Source organism: Quercus robur, chromosome 11, assembly GCF_932294415.1.
Source record: "Quercus robur chromosome 11, dhQueRobu3.1, whole genome shotgun sequence".
In the NCBI taxonomy this organism is placed as follows: domain Eukaryota; kingdom Viridiplantae; phylum Streptophyta; class Magnoliopsida; order Fagales; family Fagaceae; genus Quercus; species Quercus robur.
In genome coordinates, this window is record NC_065544.1 from 29,277,196 (window position 1) to 29,285,995 (window position 8,800).

The 8,800-nt window shown below is 30.2% G+C and overlaps 1 long non-coding RNA gene across 1 annotated transcript; it reads right to left on the bottom strand.

Annotated features, from left to right (window-relative positions):
• Positions 1–3,870: 3,870 nt before the first annotated feature.
• On the bottom strand, positions 3,871–4,257 carry LOC126707723 (uncharacterized). The gene is made up of 3 exons (XR_007649048.1): positions 4,184–4,257; positions 4,050–4,090; positions 3,871–3,940 (listed from the first exon to the last, which is right to left on the bottom strand). It is a non-coding gene; the product is annotated as an uncharacterized LOC126707723 (long non-coding RNA).
• Between the last annotated feature and the right edge of the window lie 4,543 nt (positions 4,258–8,800).

The following is an 8,800-nucleotide window of genomic DNA, read 5'->3' on the forward strand; positions in this document are numbered from 1 at the left end:
TCTTTCATCTGAGATGAATTCATCAACATATCCATATGCAAGCCTTTTTCAATTAACATAAATATCAGTCTCATATAAATTTCAAACTTACATCTCCTAAGAGAATGAAACACATCATTGTTAGAAACACAAGAGGTATTATAAAAAGACTTGTTCATGTAATTTGTATCTATGAAAACGGGGGTTAATGGATGACACAGCAAAGATTAAAACCTAATCAAAGTGTGCTTGCTCTGATACCACTTGTTAGGTTAAGATAGCTTGACCTAGGTTAAGATAGCTTGACCTTGGTTAATTAACTCAATTACCTAAGTTGATTAATTAAGTCAAATTACATGCAAATCGTGGAGGCACAAACAAATCACCAAATAGACTAATATGCAGCAGAAAATAAATTAACATGGTAATTTGTTGACAAATGGGAAAAACCTTTCACAAAGCAAAAACCCCATTGGATGAATTTAAGGTCACCACTCCCAAGAATCCACTAATCAATAATCAAGCGGTTACAAGTATGAGGAATCTTACCACTACCCTAGCATATCCCAAAATACCAACCTACAGTTAAACCTTTGCTCCAATATCCAATTGGACTTGATCTTGTAGTAGGCTTCTTTCCTTTGTTACACAAATCTCCAATTTGTGACTAACTCTTTTGTATGGATCCCAGTACGTGACTAACTCCAGCAACTTGAATGATTGTTGTTGGTTGGAAAATTCTTCACTTTATCAATAATGAAGACCAGGAAGCACTTGGTTACAAAACTCTATGGTATACAAGCGCAATAGCTCTCACAGAGAAAATTAAACTTTTGGTCTATGTATCTGTGTGTGACGACTCTCAAAATAAGCTTTACATATGTCTGGGGTTATGAGAAAAGAAATCCTAAAAAAATACTTCAACATGGGCCAAAATTTAAATCTAGAATATTTGAATTCGTAAAGCTCGATAGATCAAGCTTGTGTTGAGCTTCCTGGTAAATCTCAATAGCAGCAATCTGTCGAGCTATCTGTCGTGTTTTAGTAAAACAACTTTTCTTCACTTATTTCTTAGATCAATCTTCATGCATTTACTACAACCACTTGATATGTATCAAACCAAACTTAGATCTACCCAATTTACAAGTAAAGTGTGTTTTATTAAAGGAATAGCCAATTATATAGAAAATATGACTCTAACAATTTTTATAGAAAATTCTAAATATAACTTGATATTTTTATCTTTGTTGTGTTTGCTATAGTGTTAATTCCTCATTACACACACACACACACACACACAAAAGGAAGCTTGATGATGCATGGAAAATCAGTGAGTCACTTGAACATCTGGAGAAGCTAGAGGACCTGCAAAAAGGAAGAATTCTATCGTAGGGCATCGGTGAGGTGTCAGCCTAAGCTTCCCTGATGCTTCAGTTGAAACCTCACAAAAGATTTCCAAGAACTCTAAAAGTATAAGAGTTGGGATTTTTCTCGCAGACCTTCATTTGGGTGAGGTTTGGCCTTTCTATAGGGACCTTGAGTGGACGGTAAGGAATGCCCCTAAAGGGGACAAGGTAGTTCTATCCCTCTCCCTGAACAAGGTCACATAAACTGTTGCTAAAGATTGATTAACATATATGAATGACCTTGGCATTAGAGACTAGGAAGGGCGTAGTAAATGACAAGCCGTTTTGGAGAGTTGAAAGTAAGCGTAAATCTGATGATTCTCGATTATGTGAACCCTTTGAACTATGGGCTTATGGGCTTACTAGTCTTGATCGGTGTCCTTAAGATATATCTACTGCAATACAATTACAACCTGTCTTTCCTCAATGGATACAAAACACCTATGCTTTAGTACATTGGCGCAACGACTTACAAGCACCAGTTAGAAGTATTTAACATTTCCTAACCAGATTGATGTTATTAATTAAAATCTTTGGTAGTTGAAACACATGCACTTGACGCAATAGAAAGTTACTATTGATATGACACCGAGACAAAGTATAAAAATCCTATTATCTTGATGGAAAAAAATCCATCACTAATTTCGTGGTGTATCTTTGTTACGTGTGAGAGTCAGAAAAAGACTAGTTTTTTAAAGTGAGAAAGTCTGTTAGTGAGAATACCTTTAAGCTTATTTAGAGTTAGACTTCTTTTACGACATGGCACTTGTGAAATGTCCCTAGGCATGGATTGTAAAAGAGGTGGCAGGTTAAATTCTATTTTGGGCTTAGAAAAGTCTGAATGCACTACAAGATAATTTGGGTTTAGGCGACGTTTTAAAAACGTCACTAAAAACCCAAAAAACATCACTATAGACACAAATGGTCTATAGCGACGTTTTCTTTTGCGACGTTAAAAAACGTCACAATAGAGTGGTCGCTATAGATCCATTGCAACATTTCAAAAAACGTCCCATATGTTATTCTTTAATGGCGTTTAAAAACTTTTAGCGACGTTTTATAAAACGTCACTAAATAATATCACATTTTTGTATATAATGTTGGAAAATACATTTAGCGACGTTTTTAAAACGCCGCAAATAATCACACCTATAGTGACGTTTCAAAAACATCACAAAAGCATTTGTCCCCTTGTTTTTTAGTGACATTTTTAAAATGTCGCTAATAATCAACGTCGCTATAGGATTGATTATTTGCGACGTTTCAAAGGTGTCACGAAAAAAGATTTCCTCTTACTTTTTAGTGACGTTTTCAAAACGTCGCAAAAACCCGCTCATTTTTTTTAAAAAAAAAAAATGTTAAAATTGCTATATAAACCTGCTTAAAATTGAACAATAACTAACACAAGCTTTTAATAAATCAAATATACCTATTGATTATCAATATTCCACAATAACACATTAACCATAGATTCAATATATATATATATATATATATATGTGTTTAATACCAATACATATATCATCTTGAATTGAACAAATTACTTGTCTACCTACAAATAAAAACAACCACCTAAACTATGACAATATTAAACAAAGTACAATACTTTCAAAATAAATGTGGTTGTAACAAAACACTAGTCTACCTATACCAAAAAAGAACCACCACCCAAACTATGACAATATTATAAACAAAGTACAATAGTTCCAAAATAATTGTGGTTGTTCAAAATAACTATGTAGTAGCCCATGGAGTCCTTAAAACACTGCATGTACTGCTATATGCTAGTTTCTTGATGGGATGAAGCCTGTGACCTGTAAGGAGTTGGAGATTGATGATCTAAACCGAAACCACCTTGAATACAAATTAAAGAATCTAATAAGTTCATAAAGTAATCATTTCGAGTAACAACACGTACTGTTTTGGTCTTACAGTGAAATAACTTTGGCTTTTGCAACAACACATACTGTTTTGCTCACAAACAAACAAAAATTGACTAAACCAATGTAACTGTAGAAATGGCTATAGACACTTTTTATATACTGTAGAAATTTTTCAAAAGGATGTTCAAATTGCAAATGGAAAACTGTTGTCAATTTGAATTTTAAACTGATGTCAATCTAAAGCTTGATGTGCATATTGTCTTAGGTGGTTTATCAAGCTTTTGAGGCTGTAATAGATATCTACTGCATGCTAATAGTTGCTTGCTAATAGTACACTTTTTATATATTAGCCCTTTGAAGTTTTTATATAGTGGGTACACTTTTTATATATTAGCCCTATAATAATAATAATAATAATAAATATATAAACTTTCATGGATAAAAAATTATCAATGCTTCCAAGAATTGCATTCACAATAAACATCACACAGAGCCATATTTAAAAAGAAGTCAAGATTTATTAAAAAAATAATAATAATAAATATATAAACTTTCATGGTATAATATTGAAAAACAAATATGTACACTCTAAAAAAATACTTACAATGATTCAGCCCATGATCCTCAAGTCCTTTTGCACAAGAAGCCAAATCTGAATAAGAGTTTTCTCTACTAATTTCCAACCAAAATAGAAAAACAGCAAAAATTAGCACAAAACTCCATGACCCATTAAAGAAAAACCAAATCAAAGCAAACCCATTAGCTAAAAACAAATACTTACACTCTAAAGAAACTTGAACAACAAAAAGATTCCAACCAAAACTGAAAAATAGCTAAAATTAGCACAAAAACTCAGTGACCCATTAAAGAAATACCCAATCAATGCAAACTCATAAGTTAAGAACAAAGACTTACACTTTGAAGAAACTAGAACAACAAAAAAGAGGGAAAAAAGTATGGTGGTGGCAGTGGGTCTTGGTGGAGGTTGACAACAGCTACGGTGGCTATGGCAGTGGTAGTGGGTGGCAGGCAAAATGTGTGGTGGTGTTGGAGAAAATGGCTCACAAAGAAACAATAGGAACAAAAAAGAAAAGAAGGGCTTAATGAATAGTTGATTGAAGAAAGGAAAAAGTGGGACACGGAGTGGCTAACTAAAAAAAAAAAAGAAAAAAAAAAGAGTGGGAAGCTTAAAAAAGTGGCGGAATGCCAAAAGTTAATAACGTCAAAACGTCGCTATATAGTATTTATTTTTTACTAACGCACTGGGCACAGTTTCCTTAACAACTATTGTGACATTTTCAGAAAACATCGCTATAAACCATAAATGCGCTGCTAAAACTATATTTTTTGCAACGTTTATTGTTTTGGGTTACAATGACGTTTTTAGAAAAAGGTCGCTAAAATTCACTCTTTAGCGGTGTTTTTATAAAACATCACAGTATACCACTTATAGTGGCGAATTTAAAAACGTCACTAAAAAAAATGCCGCCTAAACCCAGATTTCTTGTAGTGATGGTGGATTAAGGGTGACACATAGAAAAGGGCAATGTAGAAACAACGAGTATGAATCAAGTGAGAGATCATGAAGGAAAACAAAGCATTTTGGCTAGTTTTCAAATTTTAAAGAAAATATTTCATTCTATGGCTAGGCTTTTTTAAGGATTTCCATTCTTATTAGCATTGCTAATAAGGGTTCAAGTAGATAGTCTTTCCCATTTTAATTACACAGGGTCTTTTAATAAGAAAAAGTGCTACATACACAACATTTTCACAACACTTTTGCAACAAAAAATAGATGGTATATTATTATTAGTTATAATTTGAATTCATAACTTAAATTACTTTTTTGTCTATCCTATAACTACTTGCTACTTAAGATTTGTTACGAATATATTATAAAAATATTGTAGACATAACATTTCTTTTTAATAAACCAATTTGGGATTGAAAAGTTATTTAGCTCTAACATTATATCTAAAAAAAAAAAAAAAAAAATCTATCTATAATCAACTAAATAGTATCTGACTAAACTAGTGCAAGAAGTTTTTTATTCAAGAATGATGCCTTCTGTGTTTTTATTGATATTTAAAATAAAATTTTCCAAATTCATCGTGATATGACTTAAAATCTGCTTAAGGCTACTGTGTAATGTGTATATGAGAATTTTCTATTCATTTCCCTTTTAACAAAAATTGAAAAACTCCAAAATAGAGAGAGAGGAAAAAAAAAAGAAAAGAAAAAAGCCCTCTCTTTCTAGAGGATTCATAGCATGTCAAGCCATGGTAAGGTTATTTGCTTTGCATCAAATTAAACATCACGCTTCACTTTCCTCTAAAAGCTCCACAATGGAAAAAATACTATGAAAATCTCCAAAATGACAGAATACTAGTAAAATCTTTAAAATTACCAAAATACCATTACAAAATTGAAAATGAGCAAAATGTCCCCCTAAACCATTTGAAATGACTAAAATGCCCCCTAATGATTTATTAAATGACATAAAGACCTTTAAAATATTCTAGATAACCAAATTACCCTTAAACCTCAAATATAACCCTTGGAACAATCAAAATTACCAAAATACCCTTTAAATTCTAAAATGACAAAACCCTCCTCCCAATCCCTAAAATGACAAAAATATAGTGGGAACTTATAAAATGGGAAAAAAAAAATACTCCTAAAATAACCAAAATACTATGTACACCTCTAATATGACCAAAATATCCCCATACCTATTAAATATACAAAATATCCTTCAAACCTCCAAAATAATCAAAATCTCTTTGAAATATCCAATATTCCAATATGTTTGAAATAACCCTAAACTACAAAAATGACAAAATTATTCCTTCAAAAATACTTAAATGGCTAAAGTAGCTTCAAAAATAGCTAAATATACCTCAAGATTTAAAAATTTGCTCCCAAAATTTAAAAATTGAACAAAAATCTTTTAAGTGTATATATATATATATATATATATTTCCTTCTTTGAGCTGATGAGTATTTTCTTCAAAATTTGTTGTAAGTTTAGTTGATAGTTTATACTAATTGTTTTAATATTTTTCGTTATGTTACACTCTTATTTTGGTTTTGCTTATTTGTGTAACTTTCATTGATTTTATTGGAATTATGCTTATTTCTCAAGTTGAGTAGAGTTATTCCATAATAATATTTTAAAGCAAAGAATTAAAGTTAATTTTTAGTATCTATATAAAAATATAAGAAATTTTTAAATTTTTTGTAATTGGCAAATTAATGCCTAAAAATGTTTTCAGGAATATATCTGAATACACAAAAATAAAAGACTTGACGCCAAAACAATTGGAGCATAGAAGTTAATATAATATCACAAATTTTTATAGGTTTCACGTAAGTTAATTGGCGAAATTGTTTGCTTAAACCTGGAACAAATGTGAATGATATGAATGAATTCTATTATATCTATAAAATAAATAAAAAATCACAAACTTTACATGTGGCTATGATTTGATACCATAACTTGTAGTGATAGTTTATTGAAAAATTAGTAAACTTTTTCAACTGTAATTCTGTAAATAAGGAATGTATATATCTATATATATATATATATATATATATAAAAGGTTTGCTATCAATCATGTATTACCTACGATGCATTTTTTTTTTTTTAATTACGTGGTGTGTATCGTAAGGCTCTTAGAAAGTGATATTTGTTGTTTCCTACTGAAAAGAAGAAAAAAAAAGTGATATTTTTTTCGCAAGCAGTGAGTTTACTCTAACTTTCGTGGGACATAATCATTCTCACACTTAATTTGATGATTTATATGTTGATTTGTGCAATTATGAGAAGTCAATTAAAAGTGGTACAAGTTAGCAAATTATGAAATTGAATGTCGAGAAAAATAAAATCTATTTTTAATTGTTTGATGTCATCACATCCACATGGCTGGGTCCTAAAATCATGGTCATTGTGTTTCCCGTGATTGGCGGTTAGCTTGGATAACTGCCTAACGGAAAAGCACGTGCTTTTCTAGATGAACCTCTTTTTTTTTCTTTTTTTTTTGACAATCTTCTAGATGAACCTTATATTGTTCAAAATAGAAAAGTAAAACAAATGATTATTATTGGTAGATAAATTTAAAATTAAAAGCACTGGGATTGACCCAAATACAAAACGACAACGAAGATATCCCACGTATTACTTTATTAGCATAAGAAGTTATTTATGGCTGCATAACCATTATGATTTTATTGGTGGAAGAGTCCAAGAATACTGCCTATGATGAAGTTTCCCAAACAAATTTGTCCCGGTGGTCATGATTAATTTACTGGAAATTGAATATTCATTATTAATTTATTATAACCTGCCTAACACAGTAATATATACATACATATATATATATATATATATATTTATATATTTATATATATTATTTATTTTTCGTTTAAACCCCTCTAAACTACAAATTTGAATATCTAATTATAATTTTTTTAAGCCCAACTTATATAAGCGTGAATATGACTTTCTTAATAACCTGTCATTACAAATAAAGTTATAATTAATTTGAGAAATGTTATGTACACAACATTTTCATAACAAATCTTAATTGATAAGTTGTTATTGGCTAATTGTATTAGGAAAATTTCAGTAATGGTTTCAAATTAGAATCAATAACAACTTACCATTTAAGATTTGTTGTGAAAGTAATGTGAAAATCTTGTAGACATGACACTTGTGAAAATGTTGGGACATAACACTCTCAAATAATTTATACTTTTGAATGAATATATAAGTGGAGTGGCTAAATTTGAATGTGCTTTTAATTTGTTATTTGTTAAGTGGGGACTGGGGAGCACGTGCCATTCAATTTGTGGGCAGTAAATATTAACTTTAAAAGACAATTAAACAATTAGATAGAGGGCGATTCTAAAATAATAATAAAATTTTAAAAAACAAAAAAACGAGTAAGTTTTTTGGTAAACTTAGACTGTAAATAATTTTGTTTGTTGATGGTCTTGAAAATGTAGCAAAAGTCTTTTAAAAAATAATGGAAGTAATATATTAAATACATAATCAGTTGCCTTTTAAGAATAATATCTTATGACTTTACGTGATGCTATGTTATTTCAATTTGAAAATTAAAATGTTTGCTACCACCATTTGTTTCTAGTCTCTAGAGAGTTGGGCAGCCCAAAGTATATTCTTGTTTATAGCCAAGGTCAAGAATCAATACTGAAATTCGAATGGTATTTCATTATCTACGTAGAAGTCATTATGCTTTCGTTCTTCTTCTCAAAAAAAAAAAAAAATAATAATAATAATAAATAAATAAATAAATTATGCTTTCTTCAAATGAAATATTTCAACTGAAAGTAATTTCGATAACAAACGAATTATAGTTATTCCGTCATTAGCAAATACTATTCTAGACTTCTAGTTCCTCTTAATGTTTTCCACATTGTGCTTTTGAACATTCAACCATTATTACTTCCAATGTTCATTACACCATTTTTCACGCTACGTATATCCCTAATTCCCTATATATACCTCAT